Source organism: Bombina bombina, chromosome 3, assembly GCF_027579735.1.
Source record: "Bombina bombina isolate aBomBom1 chromosome 3, aBomBom1.pri, whole genome shotgun sequence".
NCBI classification, from domain to species: Eukaryota; Metazoa; Chordata; class Amphibia; order Anura; family Bombinatoridae; genus Bombina; species Bombina bombina.
This window is the reverse complement of record NC_069501.1, coordinates 936,872,139-936,899,944: the sequence shown is the minus strand read 5'-3', so window position 1 is coordinate 936,899,944 and position 27,806 is coordinate 936,872,139.

The following is a 27,806-nucleotide window of genomic DNA, read 5'->3' as shown; positions in this document are numbered from 1 at the left end:
AGACTAAAACATTTTGTGAACTGTGATACTGAGGGGGTCGTATACCTGCTGTCCTGTGATTGCCCACTTTTCTATGTGGGAAAAACGAGGAGGGCGATAAAGGACCGCATCTCAGAACATAGAGATGATGTAAAGAATAAAAATCCTAAAAGCAATGTAGCAAAACACTTTGAGTTGGCGCATAATTGCAATCCTGATTCACTCAGATTCGTGGGCATAGACAAAGGCATCATAAACGGGAGAGGAGGAGATAATGATAAAACCCTCCTGAGAAAGGAATGCAGGTGGATATCAATCCTTGGGACACAAATTCCAAATAGTCTCAACGATAAATTAGATATGGCCTGCTTCCTATAAGACTGTACTTAAGGTAGAGTGGAGTGTTGATATGGAGAGGTATTTTGCTTTTACACTCCATTCTACCTAACCAAAAATAAGCAGATTCTACAAGATATAAGACAATAAAAATATAAAGAACATGTTGTTTCTTGAATGACAGATTGTAATGTTTTTAACTGTAGCAACCAAGTATAAATGTTTGAGGAAAAATATGTAACATTTCTAACCTTGGCTTTGCTTCTTGTAAATTTGAAACATAAGATTGTAAATAATAGCAATCACATAAGATTGAAAGCTGCCTGTAGCAGCATGTGAAACTTTCACCTTCCAGCAGAGGCGCAACATCATTGATCTATATAACAGGATGCATGGATCAAAGCAGTATTACGCCCTGACGAATCCCGGTCTGAATTCCAGTCGAGCGGGTGAAACGCGCGTCGGCATTGGTGGAGCCGACCAGGTCACGTGATACACGTGGAGCACCGCTGTGTTTGGCGTTTGCGATGGAGATCGCTACCGGCATGGAATGCTAACAAGTGGGGACCATACATACCCCTGTGGATATTGGACACAACAACATCTGAAAGCAAGGTCGTATAAGTGTGACATGTTGACACCTGAAATATACTGATATGGAATAGGTGACCATGTTGAAGAAAATAATGGCATTTTGTTAAGTTGGAGAAGGCGCTGTTTTGTCTTTCACTGAGACTAATATCTTGATACCTGTCTTTGCTTGGAGTCATACATTTCTTGCTTAGACTGTGCTCTACTAACTACAACTTGACTCTTATTTGCCTGCATGTGAAAACACTAATTCACCTGCGACATATTCATGCTAACATCCTTGCATCTTGCTTTGCAGACTTCTTCTGTGGATATATGTATGCACAATGCGAATGTAATCAATATTGCATAAATTGTGTTACCTCTACAATTGTTACCCACTTGTCTACCTATGTATATATTCAGGGGGCTCACCTGCTGGCTTGCTTAGATCCCCTTTGTAACCTGCGCAGCATGTAGCCCCATAACTGCAGGGGTGCTGTAAGCAGCTGGGTGTAGCAAAGCCAGAGGAGGTCTCACTTGATATAATAGCCTATATTTTGTATATTGCAGTAACTGTATTCATTTCTAACTGTGAAATCACTTTCTACAAGGTGCCTGACACAGGCTTGGCAGTGTTTACCACTTAGATCCCGGTTCATATATCTGCCCAGGATATACCTTCCATGACCTTTCCTTGGGAGGTTCTGAGGTAGTTGGGTGTAGTGGTTCACTATAAAAACCTGTGCCTAAGCAACACTACTGCTATTTACATTTCGCCTCACATGTGCTTTTTCGTGTATCCCTGACCGGTCAGGTTCTTTTGAACTGTCATTCATGAGTCAAACTTGTATGGTTATGTGTTTTAATATTTACATGGATTTATTCCCATGTTGTGTGGAATTTGGCTGCCACTATTAAAGCTATTGAATTACATTAAAGTGATTTGTGAGTTTTTCTAAAAGAGTGCTGAAACCCTGTCTTTTTTGGTACCAGGATTATATTCCAGGTACGTCTCTTTTGTGTACATGATACATTTAAACTAAGGGTCTGCACCATATTTAAATTTAAGTTGCTTGGACATTTAAGCCCTTACGCAACCAATCAACTCACACTAGCAACTGCGTCCTTTCCTAAATTGTTCTTGATTTTTCACTGTGCATACCTTGTGTACTTGGGCCTTGGGCCCATTCTTAGGTCTCAGGAAAGGGTAAACCCCCTATCTAGTATTGTATATATTTATACACATTAATATATACATAAACAGTAGCTTTTTTGTGGATCAGCTAAGTCCTACACACCCTGGTACTGGATCCCTGTTATAAAAGGTTTAAATTTAGACCAAAATGGCGTTTATGCTGTCTGACGAAAATTGGGAGGCAGAACTTACAGCCTCACTATCCCTGTCGAATCTAGAGGAGAATCAGGATTCCAACAATACACCAGTGAACATCTATGGTGCCTTTAAAAATTACAAAAAACTCTTGGTTAAACAAATAAAGCTTCGGGCAGAAACTTCAAGTCTAGAGAACTACATAAAAACCAAAATCATACCGAGGGGTCTTCGTCTTAAACTAGACCCTGGTACAAACTTACGTGAGGATGAGGGAGGAGAAGAATTTCTAGAAGACTGGAATACCAGTCTTTCCTACTGCTCCATTATTCTAATGGAGAAAATGGTGGTACGAAATAAAGAAAGACAAGCTAAAACAATTATACAGGTTGAGGAGTCCCTAAAAGTGGTAAACACTTTTGAACATAACACCAATTTCCCCAAATTGAATGATGAAATAAAGGATCAGATAGCTAGACTACAAAATGATATAAAACTAAGAAAAGGAAGGAAGTTTTCAAGAGATAATGATGACTACAAAAACAACAAAGTATATAGCTACTTAACTACAAAAGGAACATATGATTCTGGGACGGATAGCTCTGATGTAGAACTTGACCAACATAAAAACACTCTTGATAAAAAACAGTATTTTTTAGGGGAAGGAGGAGAGGTGGTAGGAAGAGAAGGAGGGGGTCTGAGTTTAAACTCAGAAGAAAGACGCTACCCCTCGAGGCAAAGATACCAGCAGAGCCAGGATCAGGGTCAAAGGAATTATCGTCAGAGCAGACCGAGGCGACCTCGAGGTCGCAGGGGATACTCGAACTAGCTGAAAATAATATGCAGGTAATCAACCTGTCTTCTTTTAAATTGAACTATATGCACATAGAGGTCCTAAAAAGAGGTCTTTCATTTTGCCCTACAAATAACTTGGATAAGTTTAACTTCTTAAAAGATCTCCATTTATTTGCAAGGCGTATTGTACTCTCACAAATTATGAAGGGCAAGAGTAAACATCTTGTTGAGGATGTCTCACTTACACGAGAGGACAGTATAACAATACTGGCCCTGCAAGAATTACTCACTGACTCTGAAGGTAGCCAACAGACTCCTTCACAAGATGAGGAAATAGGTACCAATGTCCATATTTTGTCAAACCTAAAAGCGAAATCGAAATATATGCCACAGCTATCCATGGTCCCGGCAGTAAATATTTTTGTTAAACAAGTAGAGAAAGATCTACAGAATATATCCATCACTGGCTTGGTAGGTGATAACCTTAATAACGCCGAAAGAAAAGCTCTCAATGACCTAATGAATGCCAAAGGGGTGGTCATAAAGGCGGCCGACAAAGGCGGCAATCTGGTTCTATGGGATGAGCAGATGTACGTTCTAGAGGTAAAAAGACAGCTACTGGATAAGAGACAAAATCAATGTCTCACATTTAATCCTACTTCCTCTATACAAAATGCACTGTTTTTTGTTTTAAAAGGAGCAAAGGACAAAGGTGTGATAACCCTATCTGAATTTAAGTATCTCTATCCTGATCATCCAATAATGCCAGTCTTTTATTGTATCCCTAAGATACATAAGAACCCTACAAATCCACCTGGTCGCCCCATAATAGCAGGCATTGGGAGCTTAACTGAAAAGCTTGGAAACTACATAGACCACTTTCTAAGACCCTTCCTTACGACCATGCCCTCATTTGTCCTAGACACAGCAGATTTTCTGAGAAAGGTTGAAGGCTTGAGTGTTCCGAAAGGGGCACTGTTGGTTTGTCTTGATGTTGAAGGTCTGTATTCGTCCATCCTGCATGAAGTGGGCATTGAGGCAAGTAAACATTTCCTCATGACAAGAGGAAAGTATGCCCAAAAGCACACAGACTTTGTTGTCGAGCTACTTAGATTTGTATTAACAAATAATGTATTCATGTTCGACAACAAGATATACAAACAACTAAGAGGCACTGCGATGGGTGCCACTTGTGCTCCTACCTACGCCTGCCTACATCTAGGCGTATGGGAAATGGAAGAGGTCTTTCAGAGCCCCCTATTTGAGGAAAATATCCACATATGGTTAAGATATGTGGACGACATTTTCCTCATCTGGGAGGGCTCTGAGAGCCTCTTAAAAGAATTTGTTGACACCCTAAATGTAAATGATAGAAACATCTCTCTTACTGTCCAGTCTAGTAAAGAGGCAATTGCCTTTTTAGACATTGAAGTGAAACTGGAAAAAGGGGTAGTTTCAACTGAGAACTTTCGCAAATCCACTGCGACCAATAGCCTGTTAATTGCCTCTAGCCACCATCCCAGCCATCTAAAGAAAGGAATACCCAAAGGCCAATTCCTAAGGCTTCGTAGGAATTGCTCTAGCAAAGAGAAATATCTGAAACACGCGTTAGAAATGGAACAAAGATTCCTGACTAGAGGGTATTCCAAGAGAGTGGTTAAAGGGGCATTTAATAATGCTCTACACATGGACAGGGAGAAACTTCTTTTGCCCACACCAAAGAATAATTAATCTAAGATAAGACTAATCACTGATTACAATTGCCACTGGAACTCTCTGAAAGGCATTCTCGCAAAGAATTGGCATATCCTTACTAGTGACATAGGGGTCAGAAAGGAAGTAGGTGATTTCTCCAATATCACTGCCAGACGGGCACCCAATCTTAAAGATAAGTTGGTGAGGAGCCAATACTTGTCCAAAACAGGACAAAGTAACTGGCTTACAAAACATAGATCCATAGGCAATTATCCCTGTGGAAAATGTGTAACATGTAAATTTATGCGCAAGACAAAAGAGTTCAGTACAAATACGGGAAAACCTATAGACTAAAACATTTTGTGAACTGTGATACTGAGGGGGTCGTATACCTGCTGTCCTGTGATTGCCCACTTTTCTATGTGGGAAAAACGAGGAGGGCGATAAAGGACCGCATCTCAGAACATAGAGATGATGTAAAGAATAAAAATCCTAAAAGCAATGTAGCAAAACACTTTGAGTTGGCGCATAATTGCAATCCTGATTCACTCAGATTCGTGGGCATAGACAAAGGCATCATAAACGGGAGAGGAGGAGATAATGATAAAACCCTCCTGAGAAAGGAATGCAGGTGGATATCAATCCTTGGGACACAAATTCCAAATGGTCTCAACGATAAATTAGATATGGCCTGCTTCCTATAAGACTGTACTTAAGGTAGAGTGGAGTGTTGATATGGAGAGGTATTTTGCTTTTACACTCCATTCTACCTAACCAAAAATAAGCAGATTCTACAAGATATAAGACAATAAAAATATAAAGAACATGTTGTTTCTTGAATGACAGATTGTAATGTTTTTAACTGTAGCAACCAAGTATAAATGTTTGAGGAAAAATATGTAACATTTCTAACCTTGGCTTTGCTTCTTGTAAATTTGAAACATAAGATTGTAAATAATAGCAATCACATAAGATTGAAAGCTGCCTGTAGCAGCATGTGAAACTTTCACCTTCCAGCAGAGGCGCAACATCATTGATCTATATAACAGGACGCATGGATCAAAGCAGTATTACGCCCTGACGAAGCCCGGTCTGAATTCCAGTCGAGCGGGTGAAATGCGCTTCGGCATTGGTTGAGCCGACCAGGTCACGTGATACACGTGGAGCACCGCTGTGTTTGGCGTTTGCGATGGAGATCGCTACCGGCATGGAATGCTAACAAGTGGGGACCATACATACCCCTGTGGATATTGGACACAACAACATCTGAAAGCAAGGTCGTATAAGTGTGACATGTTGACACCTGAAATATACTGATATGGAATAGGTGACCATGTTGAAGAAAATAATGGCATTTTGTTAAGTTGGAGAAGGCGCTGTTTTGTCTTTCACTGAGACTAATATCTTGATACCTGTCTTCGCTTGGAGTCATACATTTCTTGCTTAGACTGTGCTCTACTAACTACAACTTGACTCTTATTTGCCTGCATGTGAAAACACTAATTCACCTGCGACATATTCATGCTAACATCCTTGCATCTTGCTTTGCAGACTTCTTCTGTGGATATATGTATGCACAATGCGAATGTAATCAATATTGCATAAATTGTGTTACCTCTACAATTGTTACCCACTTGTCTACCTATGTATATATTCAGGGGGCTCACCTGCTGGCTTGCTTAGATCCCCTTTGTAACCTGCGCAGCATGTAGCCCCATAACTGCAGGGGTGCTGTAAGCAGCTGGGTGTAGCAAAGCCAGAGGAGGTCTCACTTGATATAATAGCCTATATTTTGTATATTGCAGTAACTGTATTCATTTCTAACTGTGAAATCACTTTCTACAAGGTGCCTGACACAGGCTTGGCAGTGTTTACCACTTAGATCCCGGTTCATATATCTGCCCAGGATATACCTTCCATGACCTTTCCTTGGGAGGTTCTGAGGTAGTTGGGTGTAGTGGTTCACTATAAAAACCTGTGCCTAAGCAACACTACTGCTATTTACATTTCGCCTCACATGTGCTTTTTCGTGTATCCCTGACCGGTCAGGTTCTTTTGAACTGTCATTCATGAGTCGAACTTGTATGCTTATGTGTTTTAATATTTACATGGATTTATTCCCATGTTGTGTGGAATTTGGCTGCCACTATTAAAGCTATTGAATTACATTAAAGTGATTTGTGAGTTTTTCTAAAAGAGTGCTGAAACCCTGTCTTTTTTGGTACCAGGATTATATTCCAGGTACGTCTCTTTTGTGTGCATGATATATATATATATATATATATATATACACACATCTCGACAGGCATGACACCTCCCAGGTTCGCCCAGCAGTAGAGTGCTGCACTGGTCCACGCCGTCCAGACGTTTTATCCACAGCTGTTTGGGAAGCAGAAGAAGTCAACAGATGCGCATGTTAAGAAGGCCCTCTGGGAGTCAATCACCAATAAGGTTCAATTGGTGAAGGGCATCCAGAGGAGCCAGGATCAGATCATGCGGAGGTTCGGAGATATGAGGTTGCGTCTGCAAAAAAAAGTGGACCTCATAAGGGAGTGGGTACAAGCCCGCAAAAGAGATGGAAAGAAAGTTGATCCAGAACGGAAACTCTACCTACTCCCTTATGAGGTCACTTTATGTGACCTCCTCAGTCTCCGGGTACCCAAAGGATTTCAATCCTCTCCATCCTCGGCCTCTTCTTCTTCCCTCACAGCTGCTGGATCCAAAACTCAGGAGGACCCGGGGGCCAGTGCAGCTGCTTCTCCGTCCGGTGGCCTGGGAGGAGTTGAAATGGAGACTGAACAAGGTAAATATCTTACGTTATATAATATATTAATATTTGATTAGACTTTTAAGAAATGTGTAGATAGTCATATATTCAACCTATATAGATCTCACAACATACGCTACATATTATGTTCAGATATCTTATTTTAGATTCGTCACACAGGAAATAGGAGTGATGTTTCTTGTACTCTCCAGAATATGCGTCACAGAGTGAAAATGGAATTGTGCATCCGTAAAATCCCTAGCATCCGCCATTTTATACATTGACTCTTGAATCATAACCCAGTTATAAATATTATTTTTTATTGTTCAATATTAACAAATATACGATTTCCATCTCGTAATACACCCAATTGAAAAAATATCATAAGTTTTTATGAAATGATACTCATCACACTACTATATCCAAATTAATTCTGATTCACGGATGCGCAATTCCACATAGAATCATTGCGCAATGATCATGAAAGATAGAATTGCGCACACACGTGAACATGTGTTTGCTGTAACTGGCATCGCTTTACACATGTTGGTCAAATGTATACATTAATTAGTATATATGTGAAGAATACAGTATCCTTATTTACAATCTTCTACATTATACAAAATATACTAGCAAGATCAAAATAATAAACAATGAAATATAGATATCAATTGATGATAATGCAACAAGACAACAAATGAATTAAAGCTACAGTCAACAACATAAAGTTTTGAAAATAAGAATACAGGATCGATTTATTAAGACATTAATTGAGGAAACAATGAACTCATGTGAATAAAAAGAGATTATTAGTTTGTCAATGTAAATGTATTTTAAACTTTTTTATCTACAAGTCCTGATTTGTATTAATGATATCCAATCCTCATTGAATATTTTACAGATATGGATGTTGGTGCTGGACCCTCAGGCCAGGGTTCGTCAGACTATGGTATGTCTCATTTTATTTTCAATTTGTCTTAGAAACATGGACATAACATTACATAACATAATACATTCACATTTATCAATATTTATATGGATACTTTAATTATCATTTCTGGTTATTTAAAATTAAGAATATATCGCTTCTATTCTTGATATCTTCATTTTACTGTTAGATTAGTTTCATGGCCAATTTATATTCTGCCCCTGTGTATTGCTTGTCATTGTTTTGATATATTTTTACAACAATCACACATTTTTGCATATGTTAATATTTTAAAAATATACATTACATACGTTTTTGGGTTGTTATCATTTAAGGGACATGAAAACCAAATTTTAAATTGACGGATTTAGACATGTGATTTTCACAAATATTTAAAAATCACAGGCTGGATTTTATTGACAAATTAATCCAATAACACATTTTGTGCCTCTTGTCCCTTTAAGAGAGGATAATTAAAGAATTTTGATGATATCCTTAAATTACATTTTTTATTGTTATTGCATGCTCAATACCATTCATTACATCAACATATGTAGGCAAAAATTCCTTAACAGCAAAATTGTCAAATTAAGATATTTAAATCTTAAAGGGACACTGACCACATATTATTTATGTTGTCATTCACACAGAGCATGCAATATTAATTAACTTTATTATTTACTCCTATAATTATATTTTCAACATTCTCTTGTTATCTTAATTTGAAAAGCAAGAATGTAATTTTAGATGCAGGTCCATTTTTGGTGACCAACCTGGGTTGTTCTTGATGATTGTTGTATACCTTCAACAAGCAATATTTAATGAACCAAACAATTTCTTAGCTGCATTAAAAAAAAAAATAAAAAAAAATAGAATAGGAGTAAATGTAAAATTAAATAAAACATTAATTTTATTTTAAAATCAATGTTTTAACAAAATTGATGTCAGTGACCCTTTAATAATCAATCGATTCCTTCATCATTACATTGTTTGGATGAAACAATATTGATATCTAAATGACATATTCACTCTTGGACTTACTTTATAGATATAAGCATACCCTAACAGCACCATGATTACATATTTTGATGAATAACTTCTGTTTTGCATTGTGATCAATATGTGTTGTGTCCTAAACAAGATTAGTGTACATTGCACAAATGGATCGATGTGACACATGGCTTGGGTTCGATTTATCACCAGTTTTTATTCCAAATGTTGTTTGTGTGTATTCGTTTAAAAACATTGATCAATGGGTATATTTAGATATGCAATATAATCATATGAGATGAATTGTCTGTCTAATATAGTCAGAAATTAAACATATGTTAAAGACATTTTTTTTATTCAGAATAACCTTGATTTACTCATGCATTTATACTTCAGATTAGTGCTCTATTGTTCTCATTTCTAAGTATATTATTCTTAAAAATCGATAATGATGTGATTTAGTGATGTCCAAACTGTGTTCACTAATAGATATCTATATCATTCATAGATATAGTTCTTGTGGGGAGCCCAGGGGGATCCAGCACCAACAATCAAATGCCTTCAAAGCATTCTGGTAAATCCATTGACTCATTCATATGTCATTGAAGGTGTATTTGTAATCTATATAATGATCATGATTCTGATGAAGCATTACATTTGAATAAAACATATAATTAACATATCATATAATTTAGATTATATCTCGAATTTATTTTAATATTGAAAGATTAATATCTCAAAGCTTCTTAGTCTACACCTTTGTTGTTCAGAAGATGGATAACATATGTTTGTTTTTATTAAAAATTTGGACAACAATCATGAAGTGATACACACATGAGAACTCTCAAATGTTCCATGTACTCTTCTTTTCGGAATTTTTATGAAATCCAAACACTAAAATTAAATTCTTACTCATTAAGAATAACAAATCTAATGTAATTTCTATGCTCCATCAAAATGATGTAAATCATAACTTTGGATCAGTATATCTTTAATGCAACATTGATGTGTGTCTTGGAGCAACAGTAAGATATGTTATAATATCTGATATTAACATGTACACAACATGTTATGTTTTACAGATATTGATGTAACATGTGGGACAGAGGAGGAAGAGGCGGCCATGGAGTCTGATGGTATGTGAAAGCTATCTAACATGTATCCAACATGTATTATTGTTTGTAAACATTCTCATGAAGAAAATCAAAGTCTACAGCTTTGGCACTTGAAAAAGGATTATTCCTTTTCTTTTAGAATCCACTACTACCCCCCTTTCCATATCATGCAGCATGAACATATGCTTGTATTATAATTTCATTTATGTCTGATTTGTAATTAATGACATCATGATGTCACATGCATATTACATGATAAACCACAATAATCATCTTCTTATTGGACAGACACTCCTTGCTATTCATTTGAGTGCCTATATGCATACCATATCCTTATGTCATCATTGTTTATAAATTCCAAACCACTTCTAAGTATATATAAAACATAATCATGTTGAAATGCCTTGCTTTGATTTCATGATGTATGAGATGTTAATATATATTTTATTATTTATTTCAGATGGACACTCCACTTCTGGGCATCATTCTCCCACCCCTGCCCAGGCCCCTCCCCTTTTTGAAGCCCCTGCCCAGGCCCCTCCCCAGGCCCCTGCCCAGACAGTAGATCCTCCCGGCCCTTCCCATTCCTCCAGGCCTGTCCCTCCCAGAATTGTCCCCGTTTGCCGCTCTCCCCATATTTTGGCCCGTACAGTTCCCTGACCTGCCCAGTCCCCAACTAACCATGCCCATGAATCCCCAGCTGTACGGGCTCCCCCAGAACGGCACACCAGCCCTCGCCAGCCCAATCCAAGCCCTCGCCATCCAAATCCCATCCCTCCCCCTATCCCAACCTTAATTGTTCTAGGTGTCAGATCGTCCTTCCCAGGCACAGCTGTAAGTATCATTTTAAATCAACATTATAACATATTTAAAGTGACACTGAACCCAAAATATATTTTTATGTGATTCAAATAGAGCATGTAATGTTAATCAACTTGATAATTTACTCCTCTTATCAATTTTTCTGAGTTATCTTGCTCTCTTTAATTTTATGTTGAAAGTCATCTAATTTTTAAAATATTGTGAACTGTGGAATTTTTTTATTTTTTATTGGTGGATTAATTTATCCTCCAATCAGCAGGGACAACCAAGGTTGATCACCAAAAATGGTCCGAAATATAAAATTACATTATTGCATTTAAATTAAAGATATACTATAACTTTTTCTTACATTATGTCTTCTGTAAACCACTGGGAGTGTAATTTCTTCTGCTTGTTGTGTTTACACAGGTTGGCCTCAAGGCCAAAAGCTTTAAGGATAGGTGTGGATACCACAGGATAAATAAACTATTTAAATTTACAATGTATGGACAATGGAAATAATGTTCAAAATATTAATACACTCAAGCTGGAAAAGTGGATCAGTGTAAACAAATTAAAGGGGAGAACATTTTTGAGTAAACTGTCCCTTTAATGGTTTATGTCTGAAGAGCATATTTCATGTGTAGATAAGCAATATTGCATATTTGATTGTAAAAATGATTTCTCTTTCTTATTCCAATGTATATTTGATCTATTTATATTATGTTGTGTAATTATCATTAATATTCTTCCATTTCTTTCTTTTAGGTTATGACTCAACATGGCTCATGCTCGAAAGTCTATCACGTATAGAGCAGGCCGTATTGAGGAACTCGCTGTTCCTGGGAAGGATGCATGACACCATTCATACCCTGCTCCAGGTTCAGTGTTCGACTCTACACCATTTAAGGCGTTTACAGTCAATGCTTGAATCTGGAGCAGAGCATGAAAATGACAATGAAGGTGATGCCCAGTAACTGGAGTATCTGGAGATGCTCCAAGGTCGCACTTACGATTCTTCCATCCACATGTTACTGTTTTTTTTTTCCTGTTGCCATTTGGCCTTTTTTGTTTATTGTTGTGCCTGTTGCACTCTTTTACCTTGTCAAATGGCTCCAATGGGGCTGTGTTTGCCCTTGTCAGCTCCCTCCAAGGACTGTGATGCACTCTTTTACCTTGTCAAATGGCTCCAATGGGGCTGTGTTTGCCCTTGCCAACTCCCTCCAAGGACTGTGATGCACTCTTTTACCTTGTCAAATGGCTCCAATGGGGCTGTGTTTGTCCTTGCCAACTCCCTCCAAGGACTGTGATGCACTCTTTTACCTTGTCAAATGGCTCCAATGGGGCTGTGTTTGCCCTTGTCAACTCCCTCCAAGGACTGTGATGCACTCTTTTACCTTGTCAAATGGCTCCAATGGGGCTGTGTTTGCCCTTGCCATTGCCAACTCCCTCCAAGGACTGTGATGCACTCTTTTACCTTGTCAAATGGCTCCAATGGGGCTGTGTTTGCCCTTGTCAACTCCTTCCAAGGACTGTGATGCACTCTTTTACCTTGTCAGATGGCTCCAATGGGGCTGTGTTGGCCATTGCCAACTCCCTCCAACCACTGTGATGCACTCTTTTACCTTGTCAAATGGTTCCAATGGGGCTGTGTTTGTCCTTGTCAACTCCCTCCAAGGACTGTGATGCACTATTTTACCTTGTCAAATGGCTCCAATGGGGCTGTGTTTGCCCTTGCCAACTCCCTCCAAGGACTGTGATGCACTCTTTTACCTTGTCAAATGACTCCAATGGGGCTGTGTTTGCCCTTGCCAACTCCCTCCAAGGACTGTGATGCACTCTTTTACCTTGTCAAATGGCTCCAATGGGGCTGTGTTTACCCTTGTCAACTCCCTCCAAGGACTGTGATGCACTCTTTTACCTTGTCAAATGGCTCCAATGGGGCTGTGTTTGCCCTTGCCGTTGCCAACTCCCTCCAAGGACTGTGATGCACTCTTTTACCTTGTCAAATGGCTCGAATGGGGCTGTGTTTGCCCTTGCCAACTCCCTCCAAGGACTGTGATGGACTCTTTTACCTTGTCAAATGGCTCCAATGGGGCTGTGTTTGCCCTTGCCAACTCCCTCCAAGGACTGTGATGCACTCTTTTACCTTGTCAAATGACTCCAATGGGGCTGTGTTTGCCCTTGCCAACTCCCTCCAAGGACTGTGATGCACTCTTTTACCTTGTCAAATGGCTCCAATGGGGCTGTGTTTGCCCTTGCCAACTCCCTCCAAGGACTGTGATGCACTCTTTTACCTTGTCAAATGGCTCCAATGGGGCTGTGTTTGCCCTTGTCAACTCCCTCCAAGGACTGTGATGCACTCTTTTACCTTGTCAAATGGCTCCAATGGGGCTGTGTTTGCCCTTGCCGTTGCCAACTCCCTCCAAGGACTGTGATGCACTCTTTTACCTTGTCAAATGGCTCCAATGGGGCTGTGTTTGCCCTTGTCAACTCCTTCCAAGGACTGTGATGCACTCTTTTACCTTGTCAGATGGCTCCAATGGGGCTGTGTTGGCCATTGCCAACTCCCTCCAACCACTGTGATGCACTCTTTTACCTTGTCAAATGGCTCCAATGGGGCTGTGTGTGTCCTTGTCAACTCCCTCCAAGGACTGTGATGCACTATTTTACCTTGTCAAATGGCTCCAATGGGGCTGTGTTTGCCCTTGCCAACTCCCTCCAAGGACTGTGATGCACTCTTTTACCTTGTCAAATGACTCCAATGGGGCTGTGTTTGCCCTTGCCAACTCCCTCCAAGGACTGTGATGCACTCTTTTACCTTGTCAAATGGCTCCAATGGGGCTGTGTTTGCCCTTGTCAACTCCCTCCAAGGACTGTGATGCACTCTTTTACCTTGTCAAATGGCTCCAATGGGGCTGTGTTTGCCCTTGCCGTTGTCAACTCCCTCCAAGGACTGTGATGCACTCTTTTACCTTGTCAAATGGCTTGAATGGGGCTGTGTTTGCCCTTGCCAACTCCCTCCAAGGACTGTGATGCACTCTTTTACCTTGTCAAATGGCTCCAATGGGGCTGTGTTTGCCCTTGCCAACTCCCTCCAAGGACTGTGATGCACTCTTTTACCTTGTCAAATGACTCCAATGGGGCTGTGTTTGCCCTTGCCAACTCCCTCCAAGGACTGTGATGCACTCTTTTACCTTGTCAAATGGCTCCAATGGGGCTGTGTTTGCCCTTGTCAACTCCCTCCAAGGACTGTGATGCACTCTTTTACCTTGTCAAATGGCTCGAATGGGGCTGTGTTTGCCCTTGCCAACTCCCTCCAAGGGCTGTGATGCACTCTTTTACCTTGTCAAATGGCTCGAATGGGGCTGTGTTTGCCCTTGCCAACTCCCTCCAAGGACTGTGATGCACTCTTTTACCTTGTCAAATGGCTCCAATGGGGCTGTGTTTGCCCTTGTCAACTCCCTCCAAGGACTGTGATGCACTCTTTTGCCTTGTCAAATGGCTCCAATGGGGCTGTGTTTGCCCTTGCCAACTCCCTCCAAGGACTGTGATGCACTCTTTTACCTTGTCAAATGACTCCAATGGGGCTGTGTTTGCCCTTGTCAACTCCCTCCAAGGACTGTGATGCACTCTTTTACCTTGACAAATGGCTCCAATTTTACTGATCTTTCAACATGTTTTTTGTAAACGTTGTTTATGTTTTATGACATACTAATAAAATACATGTCATTCCACAATTCTTTGTCCTCTTTATTCATGTCATTGATTGAAATCTATAGTTTATGTGGTTAATCCTTAAAGGGACCTGAAACCAAATAATGGTCTTTCCGGAATCATATATCTAATACAATTGTAAATGACTTTAATATTTACATCTCCAATTTAATTCTATTAATTTTCTTGATATACTTTTCCTAAAGCTTTATATTTGCAAGATTATGATTAGCATAGTAATGAATTTCTCTCTCTCTCTCTCTCTGTCTCTCTCTCTCTCTTTCTCTCTCTCTCTCTCTGTATATATATATATATATATATATATATATATCTTGCTGTTTGTATATATATATATATATATATATGTGTGTGTATATTTTTTATTTCACATCCATGTGTTCATTTGTAAACTCTTCGTGAATTGATGCACCTTTAACAAATGATCCCAGGATTGATACAATGAGATAATCTCTGTAAAGTTTTATTTTTATGTAAATAATATCCTCTCTGTGAATCCTGAAAAGGTTTTTTTTATATTTCATGTCCCTTTAAGTGATGCTGACCACAATTGTTAAGGAATGGATCTGCATTTCTAATGCGTTTTTGTCCTTTTTACATGAACAAGGACATATAATCTTATTTTAAAAAAACTCTTATTTGAATGTTGACAGCACATGTATTCAAATTTCAATTATATCTTATTGTAGTAGTGTAACCAAATCAATCACTGTGTGTAATGCGCATATTTTAAATGATTAATATCTTTCTATTAATATTTTTTAAATTGAATTATCCTCCGATATATGGCTATAGGTAGGCTGATCATATTTCAACTTGAATAAGTGACACGTTTGATCAATACATGTGTCATGTTATTCCAAAACAATATAAACATATCTGAAAACATCAATGACATATGTATTTATCATGTGTACCTTTTAAATGTTAAAGATGGACACCATAGCTATAGTTAAAGGGACAGTCAAGTCCCAAAAGATGATTCATGATTTAAATAGGGCATGCGATTTTAACCAACTTCCTAATTTACTTTTATCCACAATTTTGCTTTGTTCTCTTGGTATTCTTAGTTGAAAGCTAAAACTAGGAGCTTCATATGCTAATTTCTTTGACCTTGAAGACTGCCTCTAATCTGAATACATTTTGACTACTATAAGGCATTAGTTCACATGTTTCATATAGATAACATTGAGCTCATGCACGTAAAGTGACCTAGGAGTGAGCATTGATTGGCTAAACTGCATGTCTGTCAAAGGAACAGAAATAATGGGGCAGTCAGCAGAAGCTTAGATACAAGATAATAACAGAAGTAAAAAGTATATTAATACACTGTGTGCATAATTATTAGGCAAATGAGTATTTTGACCACATCATCCTCTTTATGCATGTTGTCTTACTCCAAGCTGTATAGGCTTGAAAGCCTACTACCAATTAAGCATATTAGGTGATGTGCATCTCTGTAATGAGAAGGGGTGTGGTCTAATGACATCAACACCCTATATCAGGTGTGCATAATTATTAGGCAACTTCCTTTCCTTTGGCAAAATGGGTCAAAAGAAGGACTTGACAGGCTCAGAAAAGTAAAAAATAGTGAGATATCTTGCAGAGGGATGCAGCACTCTTAAAATTGCAAAGCTTCTGAAGCGTGATCATCGAACAATCAAGCATTTCATTCAAAATAGTCAACAGGGTCGCAAGAAGCGTGTGGAAAAACCAAGGCGCAAAATAACTGCCCATGAACTGAGAAAAGTCAAGTGTGCAGCTGCCAAGATGCCACTTGCCACCAGTTTGGCCATATTTCAGAGCTGCAACATCACTGGAGTGCCCAAAAGCACAAGGTGTGCAATACTCAGAGACATGGCCAAGGTAAGAAAGGCTGAAAGACGACCACCACTGAACAAGATACACAAGCTGAAACGTCAAGACTGGGCCAAGAAATATCTCAAGACTGATTTTTCTAAGGTTTTATGGACTGATGAAATGAGAGTGAGTCTTGATGGGCCAGATGGATAGGCCCATGGCTGGATTGGTAAAGGGCAGAGAGCTCCAGTCCGACTCAGACGACAGCAAGGTGGAGGTGGAGTACTGGTTTGGGCTGGTATCATCAAAGATGAGCTTGTGGGGCCTTTTCGGGTTGAGGATGGAGTCAAGCTCAACTCCCAGTCCTACTGCCAGTTTCTGGAAGACAACTTCTTCAAGCAGTGGTACAGGAAGTCTGCATCCTTCAAGAAAAACATGATCTTCATGCAGGACAATGCTCCATCACACGCATCCAAGTACTCCACAGCGTGGCTGGCAAGAAAGGGTATAAAAGAAGAAAATCTAATGACATGGCCTCCTTGTTCACCTGATCTGAACCCCATTGAGAACCTGTGGTCCATCATCAAATGTGAGATTTACAAGGAGGGAAAACAGTACACCTCTCTGAACAGTGTCTGGGAGGCTGTGGTTGCTGCTGCACGCAATGTTGATGGTGAACAGATCAAAACACTGACAGAATCCATGGATGGCAGGCTTTTGAGTGTCCTTGCAAAGAAAGGTGGCTATATTGGTCACTGATTTGTTTTTGTTTTGTTTTTGAATGTCAGAAATGTATATTTGTGTATGTTGAGATGTTATATTGGTTTCACTTGTAAAAATAAATAATTGAAATGGGTATATATTTGTTTTTTGTTAAGTTGCCTAATAATTATGCACAGTAATAGTCACCTGCACACACAGATATCCCCCTAAAATAGCTATAACTAAAAACAAACTAAAAACTACTTCCAAAACTATTCAGCTTTGATATTAATGAGTTTTTTGGGTTAATTGAGAACATGGTTGTTGTTCAATAATAAAATGAATCCTCAAAAATACAACTTGCCTAATAATTCTGCACTCCCTGTATATAACTGTGTTTGTTGTTCAAAATGGGTAATGTGTAATAAAGGGATTATCTTTATTTTTAAACAAGAACATTTCTGGGGTTGACTGTCCCTTTAACATATAATATATAACACATCCCTATTTTCCGAATGCATCTCCTAGCATTCATTCTCAGTTAAAGGGACATGAAACACAATAATCAAAATATTTTCATTTATTGTTACAATGTATTTCAAATTGCAATGTGGTACATAATCGTGTAACTTTAAAATATTGTTTTCATGTCTATTTAAACCATGCTGCTTGTTAAATAGTTTAGTTAATAATCCTCTGCTTCTAATGAAATATCTCCTTATTTTCGCTAATGGATTCTATTTCATATATCACAGTATTACGTTATCTAGCGTGACATTCCTAGCTAGCAATATAGACACATACTAGTTTCTAAAATATAAATACGTTTCTTATTGATATGCCAAGCTATCAACTAAGTCCTTGTACTGGCTGACGTTTTTACTCGATCTCGGATGCGCCATGTTGCTTAAGACGTCACCTGCCAAGCTGTCCAATGAGTCTTTGTATTGGCTGACGTTTTTACGGGATCATGGATGCGCCTTTTAATGTATGGCGTATTTACGCAATCAAGGATGCGCCTTTTATTGTATGACATTTTTATGCGATCAAGGATGCGACTTTTATTGGATGGCCTTTTTACGTGATCAAGGATGCGACTTTTATTGGATGGCGTTTTTACGCGATCAAGGATGCGCCATGTTAATTAAGACGTCACATGCCAAGGTGTAAAAACCGTCTGATTGTATTACTTAGTCCCGCAATATTAGAATTTGCACGTAACCCACGTTTGTGAATGAGAAGACAAGTTTAAAACCATGGCGAGTATGGATTGTGTGAATCATGTAACATTGTTGACCCATAGCTGATAAAGAACACAACATTCTCTTTTAATGGCTGTCTGGTTGAATAAGCGAATGAAAGCAAAATGTTTTCCTGCATAAGATATTTAGAGGCAAGTGCAAATCCATGAATATATTCCATCTTGTTTAATATGTTTGTCAACAATATGTTCCTTTTTATGAATAATGACTGTGTTGTGTTTAATTTTAAACATATCGAATTCAGAAATATGCGCTATTGAATTATAATCAAGTAATCAATATGCATTTATCTTTATCATATGCTAAATATATGAGATGCCTACTTCTTCTAGATGTTATGTTGTCGTATATTTTATTAAAGGGTCATTATACACTCAATTTAAAAACACAAATATGTTTTTTATCTCTATTTATAGTCCATTTTTTTAAAAATACTTGTCTAGTTTTGCTTATGTTCAAATAACATTGCAGTAATTTTGTGACTCCTCACCAAGCCTCAAAGTTTGATGTGAGTACCATCAGCTACCTTCTCCAGCTTGCTTCTGTTTGTGTAAATGGTCTTTTCATATGCAAATGAAGGTGTATTGTCTTATTTTCTACTTGGAATGGGCTTTCCAGCTATCTTTTCAATATAGATAAACCGATTTTCTAAGAAAGTGTTTAAACCTTTTTCTTATGGATTTTGATATCAGTATGTGGTCATCTTGTTGTTTCTAGTAGTGTCTATTACATGCAGTTCCCTGAAAAATATTGTATACTGTCCCTTTAATGCAAATGTTGATTATTGTGTCAGGTATGAGTTCCACATTGGTTAATCTCCAAATATATTATTGTGAGCATATATTTGTTTATTCACTCATAAAAGGACTTGAAACCATATTCCTTGTAAATAAAATGTCTTTCTAAAATAATTCAAACACAATAATGTCTCTTTAACCCCTTAATGACCGAGGACGTGCAGGGTACGTCCTCAAAAAAAGGCAGTTAACGCCTGAGGACGTACCCTGCACGTCCTCGGTGTGGAAAGCAGCTGGAAGCGATCCTGCTCGCTTCCAGCTGCTTTCCGGTTATTGCAGTGATGCAGTGATTATTGCAGTGATGCCTCGATATGGAGGCATATATATGGAGGCATCCTGCAATAGCCATGTATGGCCATCCGATGCAGAGAGAGCCACTCTGTGGCCCTCTCTGCACCGGACATCGATGGCCGGTATCGTTGGTGGGTGGGAGCCGACGTGGGAGGCGGGTGGCGGCCATCGATGGGCCCAGTGATGTGGAGGGGGGCGGGATCGTGGGCGGGGATGACCGGGGGCGCGCACAGACGCGCGCGCGTGCACAATGGGGAGCGGGTGGGAACCGCTACACTACAGAAAATATGCACCATAGGATTTGGTGATCAGAGTTCTAAAACATAATTAAAATAAAAATAAAAAGCTAAATCAGGGGGTGTTGGGTTGGTATGTGGGAGGGAAGCTACACTACAGAAAAAAAACTGGGAAAAAATAAAAAAAAACATTTTTTTCTGTAAACTGGGTACTGGCAGATAGCTGCCAGTACCCAAGATGGCCCCCAAAAAGGCAAAGGGGGATGGTTAGAGAGATGTTTGAGGGGGGATCAGGGAGGTTGGGGGCTAAGGTGGATCCTAAACAGCAGCATATGTAAATATGCTATACAATTTTTTTAAAAAAAACAAAGATTCCCTTTATTTTTGTACTGGCAGACATTCTGCCAGTACTTAAGATGACGGGGACAATTGTGGGGTGGGGGAGGGAAGGGAGCTGTTTGGGAGGGATCAGGGGGTGTGATGTGTCAGGTGGGAGGCTGATCTCTACACTAAAGCTAAAATTAACCCTGCAAGCTCCCTACAAGCTACCTAATTAACCCCTTCACTGCTAGACATAATACACGTGTGATGCGTAGCGGCATTTAGCGGCCTTCTAATTACCAAAAAGCAACGCCAAAGACATATATGTCTGCTATGTCTGAACAAAAGGGATCCCAGAGAAGCATTTACAACCATTTGTGAAATAATTGCTCAAGCTGCTTGTAAATGATTTCAGTGAGAAACCTAAAATTGTGAAAAATTTAATGTTATTTTTAATTTGATCGCATCTGGTGGTGAAATGGTGGCATGAAATATACCAAAATGGGCCTAGATCAATACTTTGGGTTGTCTACTACACTACACTAAAGCTAAAAGTAACTCTAGAAGCTCCCTACATGCTCCCTAATTAACCCCTTCACTGCTGGGCATAATACACGTGTGGTGCGCAGTGGCATTTAGCGTCCTTCTAATTACCAAAAAGCAACAACAAAAGCCATACATGTCTGCTATTTCTGAACAAAGGGGATACCAGAGAAGAATTTACAACCATTTATGCCATAATTGCACAAGTTGTTTGTAAATAATTTCAGTGAGAAACCTAAAGTTTGTGAAAAAAATTGTGAAAAAGTGAACGATTTTCTTTATTTGATTGCATTTGGCGGTGAAATGGTGGCATGAAATATACCAAAATTGGCCTAGATCAATACTTTGGGGTGTCTTCTAAAAAAAAATATATACATGTCAATGGATATTTAGGGATTCCTGAAAGATATCAGTGTCCAAATGTAACTAGCGCTAATTTTGAAAAAAAGGGGTTTGGAAATAGCAAAGTGCTACTTGTATTTATGGCCCTATAACTTGCAAAAAAAGCAAAGAACCTGTAAACATTGGGTATTTCTAAACTCAGGACAAAATTTAGAAACTATTTAGCATGGGTGTTTTTTGGTGGTTGTAGATGTGTAACAGATTTTGGGGGTCAAAGTTAGAAAAAGTGTGTTTTTTTCCATTTTTTCCTCATATTATATAATTTTTTTATAGTAAATTATAAGATATGATGAAAATAATGGTATCTTTAGAAAGTCCATTTAATGGCGAGAAAAATGGTATATAATATGTGTGGGTACAGTAAATGAGTATGAGGAAAATTACAGCTAAACACAAACACTGCAGAAATGTAAAAATAGCCTTGGTCCCAAATGGACAGAAAATGGAAAAGTGCTGCGGTCATTAAGGGGTTAAGAAAATAGACTTTATTTAACACGTCAATAGAAATCCTATTCCAATATTTCTTGTTTGAACAAGTAAATATATATAGATATACCAACAATCACAAAAGATTAGTATATGTTAGCGTATGTCATTTTTTAAAGGGACAGTCTTGAAAACCAATAATGATTTTCATTATGAAAAAAGCATTTTTTTTAAAAAATTATCTCAAACGTTTGTCAAAAATTTATCATAGTTCTCTTGTTATTCTTATTTGCTAGCTAAACCTAGGAGGTTTGTGTGCTCATTTCTTAGAGCTTGAAGAGTGCATGTAATCAAAATGCATTTTGACCACTAGAGGGCATTTTGATAGCATTTTGATATAGAAAACCTTGAGCTCATACAGCATATTTACCATGGATTGATCATTGATTGTCTAAAATGTTGTTCTGTCAGAATAACATAAATAAGTGGTCATTTTTCAGAGGCATAGATACAAGGGTAATCACATAAGTCACACATGTATTTCTCCATGTTTTTGTTTCAAACTTGATAATGCGTAATACAGTGTTTTCTTTGTAAACAATAATGTTCTGACTGTCCCTTTAAGCTGTGTTATTGGCATTCAAACAGTAATATGCCATCATGTATAATTGTAATGGTCATTTTGTTTGAGATTAGGGAAACAGTTTGGACATCACATCACAGAAACCAATCAATATCATGAACAAGGATAGGTATGTGATGATGTGGTGTCCACACACTTATAACCCACACTCTGCAAACAATCTGCCTCCATGGACCCGGTCCCATAGATTATATACAGAGTGTGGTCCACAAGTGTATGAAAACCATATCATCACATACCTATCCATTACACATTAAATAAATACAAAACAAACATCTCAAAAAATACTTACTTCCTCTTCCTTCCCCTCTTCCCACGAGACTGAGGCTCTAGGGGGGGCAAATGCCCCCTCCGACAAGTTCTCATCGGAGATGTTGTGGGAAGAGGGGAAGGAGGAGTCCTGGGATGACCAAGCTGAGGAGGAGATGGAGGAGTACCAAGATGAGATGGCTCAGCAGCAGATGGCCCAGCAGCAGATGGCCCAGCAGCAGATGGCCCAGCATGCGCCTCCCGGAAGAAATTAAACATATCTTCAAGAATCTGCACACTCCGGTTTTGTCCTTGTTCAACTCTTGTAAGGACCTGTATAATTTCTCTTTGTTCTTCTCGAATGTCATGAAGATCTTCTGTTATCTGACTTCGAGTTTGGATATTTTCCATCCGGAAGGCACGCATCTGTTCGATGAAATAGAGCAACACCTGCACCTTGGCTATCTCCTCCTGTTGTGCATGGCAGCCTGCTTGTGCATGGCGGCCTGCTGGTGCTTGAGGGGCCTCTTCTTCTTCTTCAGGGGCCTCTTCTTCTGCTTCAGGGGGGGGGCCCTTTCTTCTGCTTCAGGGGGGCCTTTTCTTCTGCTTCAGGGGGGCCTCTTCTTCTGCTTCAGGGGGGCCTCTTCTTGTGCAGGGAGGGCCTCTTCCATTTCTCTCCGAGGTGGCGATTCATCCCCACCACTCTCTTACCTGGGAAAAGGAGGAGCCTGTAGTTGCTGTGCTGCCTCCTCCCCAGACTCTGTATATTGCAAAAAGAAAGAAATGTATATATTAGCATATTTCCAAATAAAGATGTAAATGCTTTTGCTTACAATTGAATTACAAATGCAGAGTCATTAATTCACTTTGAAATCTAACAAATCAATACGATTTCCATATTTGTGATATCTATCTGGTCAATCTGAATGTTTTTGCGTTTGTTTTCAGTCTGTTTAAATGCACACCTGTAGCCTAGATAGTAATGTAATCACAAGGTAATTGTGAATGCATTTACGTAATAATGTGTTAAACAGCATAATAGCATTAACCATATCCTTAAATACATTCTTTATTTTGGATCTTAATAGATTCTTAAATGAGTTTACTGTCAGATGAGAGTGACAGGTTCCCGTTATCGAATCCTCCGATCCCGACTATGGCCACCTCGGAGATGCTGGTACGCAACATTTCCTCCCATAGGGAGTACTCAACGGTCAGTGCAGGCCCGCCACCAGTCCCTGTGGCATGTTGATACTCCCTGGTTATTTTTCTTTTCAGCTCCATCTTGCAGTCCCGGTAGCAATGTTTAATAGAGTCCATATCTCTGTAATGGCCCCCCACTGCATTAACTGCATCCATTATCTCCCACCAGAGCTTCCTCTTGTCACTCGGGGTGGTCTTCGGAGCCTGCAGCATCCTATACCTGCCCATATATGCCTCTATGAGGGCCTCCTTCCCCTCCATAGTAAACCTCACCTCCCTAGTCGTCTTGGCCTTCCCCTTTGATGGTGCCCTCTGTTTCCCAGACTGTGAAGCCCTACTCTGTCCGCCACTGGGCGCAGCCACTTGTTCATCTTGAACCAAGTGGCTGGGTCCACCCACCGCTTCCTCCCCTGCTTCCTGCCCCCCTTCCTGTCCTGTTCCTCTCCCCCCTCCCTCTCCTCCCCCCTCTCCCTCTCCCCTGACTAATCTCCTGCCTGCCCTCCTCTTCCATCTCTTCCCTAAACTAAGCCCTAACTACTCCAACAAAAAGTGACTGTGCACAAATGAAAGGGGGTCAAAATAAAGAAATAAAAAGACAAAACAAGTGCTCAAAGTGTGAAAGGGATATAAATAAAAGAGGGTAAGAAGTATTTAACCAACCAAAATGTATAAGAAGACTTAAAGGAGGATATGTAAACTAAATGTAACTAGAGGATGGGGATGGGATTAGAGGGAATGGGGTATGGGATTACAGGGAATGGGATATGGGATTACAGGGATTGGGACTACAGGGAATGGGGTATGGAGTGTAGTATGAGAGGGTATGGGGTATGGAGTGTATGTAGTGTTATTGATAACTGTATGTATGTATTGAATGTGTTTGCGTGTAAATATGTTACGTATACAGAAAAAGCACTTGCACACTCAACCAAATCAAATGTCGCTCACTACCGCTCTCTTACTAACTCAAGTTCCCACTAACTCACGCTCCCACTAACTCACGCTCCCAATAACTCACGCTCCCACTAACTTATGCTCCCACTAACTCACGCTCCCACTAACTCACGCTCCCACTAACTCACGCTACCACTAACTCACGCTACCACTAACTCACACTACCACTAACTCACACTACCACTAACCCGCACACTAACTCACTCTCTCACACTAACACTAACTCACAATAAGGCACTAAATCTCTCTCTAATCTCCAAAAACCCACCAGCAACACAGTCAAAGAAGCCAGGCTTGTGTGGTGCTTATATAGCCTATGTAAATGTTTAATGATGTACCTGTTTGCCTTGTAAATTGTGTTCAGGTGTGCTTTGTTAGTAATTAGTATGCGTGCAATGTGCATTAGCTGTGTGAATTTGCGCATGCTCATTTTGAGTTAGTTTTTGTGGAATGTGTAGAATGCGATGATGTCATAGTGATCGTTTTCTATAACATTGTCCAATAGTATTATCTGTAAATGTTAATTGGTGATGGTGTCGTATTTGTGAAGTGTTGTATATGTATGTTTGTCCTAATATTTCGTAATGTTGAATGCGAGTATTTTGCTTGTGTATGAATGTGCATTTATTTTTCATTGTTGTTATTTTCCGTATTTCCGTATCGTAAGGTATATGCGTATTCCTCGTTTAGTGCAATTTTTTTTTCCCCGCTTATGAATGTGTAATACGTGTGTGCTATGTTTTGTGATTGATGATTGATTATGACATTTGCAGTGTGCTTTTGTTGTGCATTATGTGGTATACGTCATATGACTGAGCAGTGCGTATTTCTCGCGAGATCGAGTGTTAGGTGAAAAAAGCGTGTTTGTTTGACTTGTCATTGATCTCTATGGGAGACTGTCTAACGCGGGTGTGATTACGCGTATGAAATAGATGCGTTAGGAGTCGCTTTAGAAGGTTGTTTTTAAACTCTAAATACCAGTATTAAAAACAACGTGCGTTGGAAAAAAAGACAAGTAACTAATGCACCCCTTCTAACGCAAAACTCTAAATCTAGGCGAAAGTGTATTAACCCCTATATCCGCCATCAAACCCACACCGCAAGTAATAACAAACACCTAAATTTAGAGTTCTGCATTAGCCTTAAAAAGCAGCGTTAAGGGGTCCTAATGCTGCATTTTAATGCCCGCTGGTATTTAGAGTTTGGTAGGTACAGGTGTACCGCTCACTTTTCTTCCGCGACTTTTGGCTACCGCAAATCCCCTTACGTCAATTGCGTATCCTATCTTTTCTATGGGATTTGCCTAACGCCGGTATTACGAGTCTTGGAAGAAGTCAGTGGTACAGCCTCTACCGCCAAGACTCCTACCGCCTAAAAAAGTCAGTAGTTAAGAGTGTTATGGGCTAACGCCGGAACATAAAGCTCTTAACTACTGTGCTATAAAGTACACTAACACCCATAAACTACCTATGAACCCCTAAACTGAGCCCCCCCCCCACATTGCAAACCCTATAATAAAATTATTTAACCCCTAATCTGCTGACCGGACATCGCCGCCACCTACATTATACCTATGAACCCCTAATCTGCTGCCCCTAACATCGCCAACACCTATATTATATTTATTAACCCCTAATCTGCCCCCCCAACGTCGCCGCCTACCTACACTTATTAACCCCCTAATCTGCCAACCGGACATTGCCGCCACTATAATAAATGTATTAACCCCTAAACTGCCGCATTCCCGCCTCGCAAACACTATAATAAATTTTATTAACCCCTAATCTGCCCACCACCTACCTACAATTATTAACCCCTAATCTCCCACCCCCAACGTCGCCGCTACTATAATAAAGTTATTAACCCCTAAACCTAAGTCTAACCCTAACCCTAACACCCCCTAACTTAAATATAATTTAAATATAACAAAATAAATGTACTATCATTAAATATATTATTCCTATTTAAAACTAAATACTTACCTATAAAATAAACCCTAATATAGCTACAATATAACTAATAGTTACATTGTAGCTATTTTAGGATTTATATTTATTTTACAGGCAACTTTGTATTTATTTTAACTAGGTACAATAGCTATTAAATAGTTATTAACTATTTAATAGCTACCTAGTTAAAATAATTACAAAATCACCTGTAAAATAAATCCTAACATAAGTTACAAATACACCTAACACTACACTATCAATAAATTAATTAAATAAATTAACTACAATTATCTAAACTAAAATACAATGAAATAAACTAAACTATAATACAAAAAACAAACAAACACTAAACTACAAAAAATAAAAAAATATTACAAGAATTTTAATCTAATTACACCTAATCTAAGCCCCCTAATAAAATAGAAAAGCCCCCCAAAATAATAAAATTCCCTACCCTAAACTAAATTACAAAGTAATCAGCTCTTTTACCAGCCCTTAAAAAGGCTTTTTGCAGGGCATTGCCCCAAAGTAATCAGCTCTTTTACCTGTAAAAAAATACAACCCCCCAACATTACAACCCACCACCCACACACCCCTATTCTAAAACCCAACCATCCCCGCTTAAAAAACCTAACACTACCCCATTGAAGATCACCCTACCTTGAGCCGTGTTCAGCCAGCCGGCCACCGATGGGACAGAAGAGGACATCCGGACCGGCAGAAGTCTTCATCCTATCCGGGCAGAAGAGGGCATCCGGACCGGCAGAAGTCTTCATCCTATCCAGACAGAAGAGGACATCCGGACCTGGCAGACATCTTCATACAGGCGGCATCTTCTATCTTCATCCTTCCGGAGAGGAGCCATCTTCTATCCAGCTGACACAGAGCCATCCTCTTCTTCCGACGGACTAACAATGAATGAAGGTTCCTTTAAATAACGTCATCCAAGATGGCGTCCCTCAAATTCTGATTGGCTGATAGGAT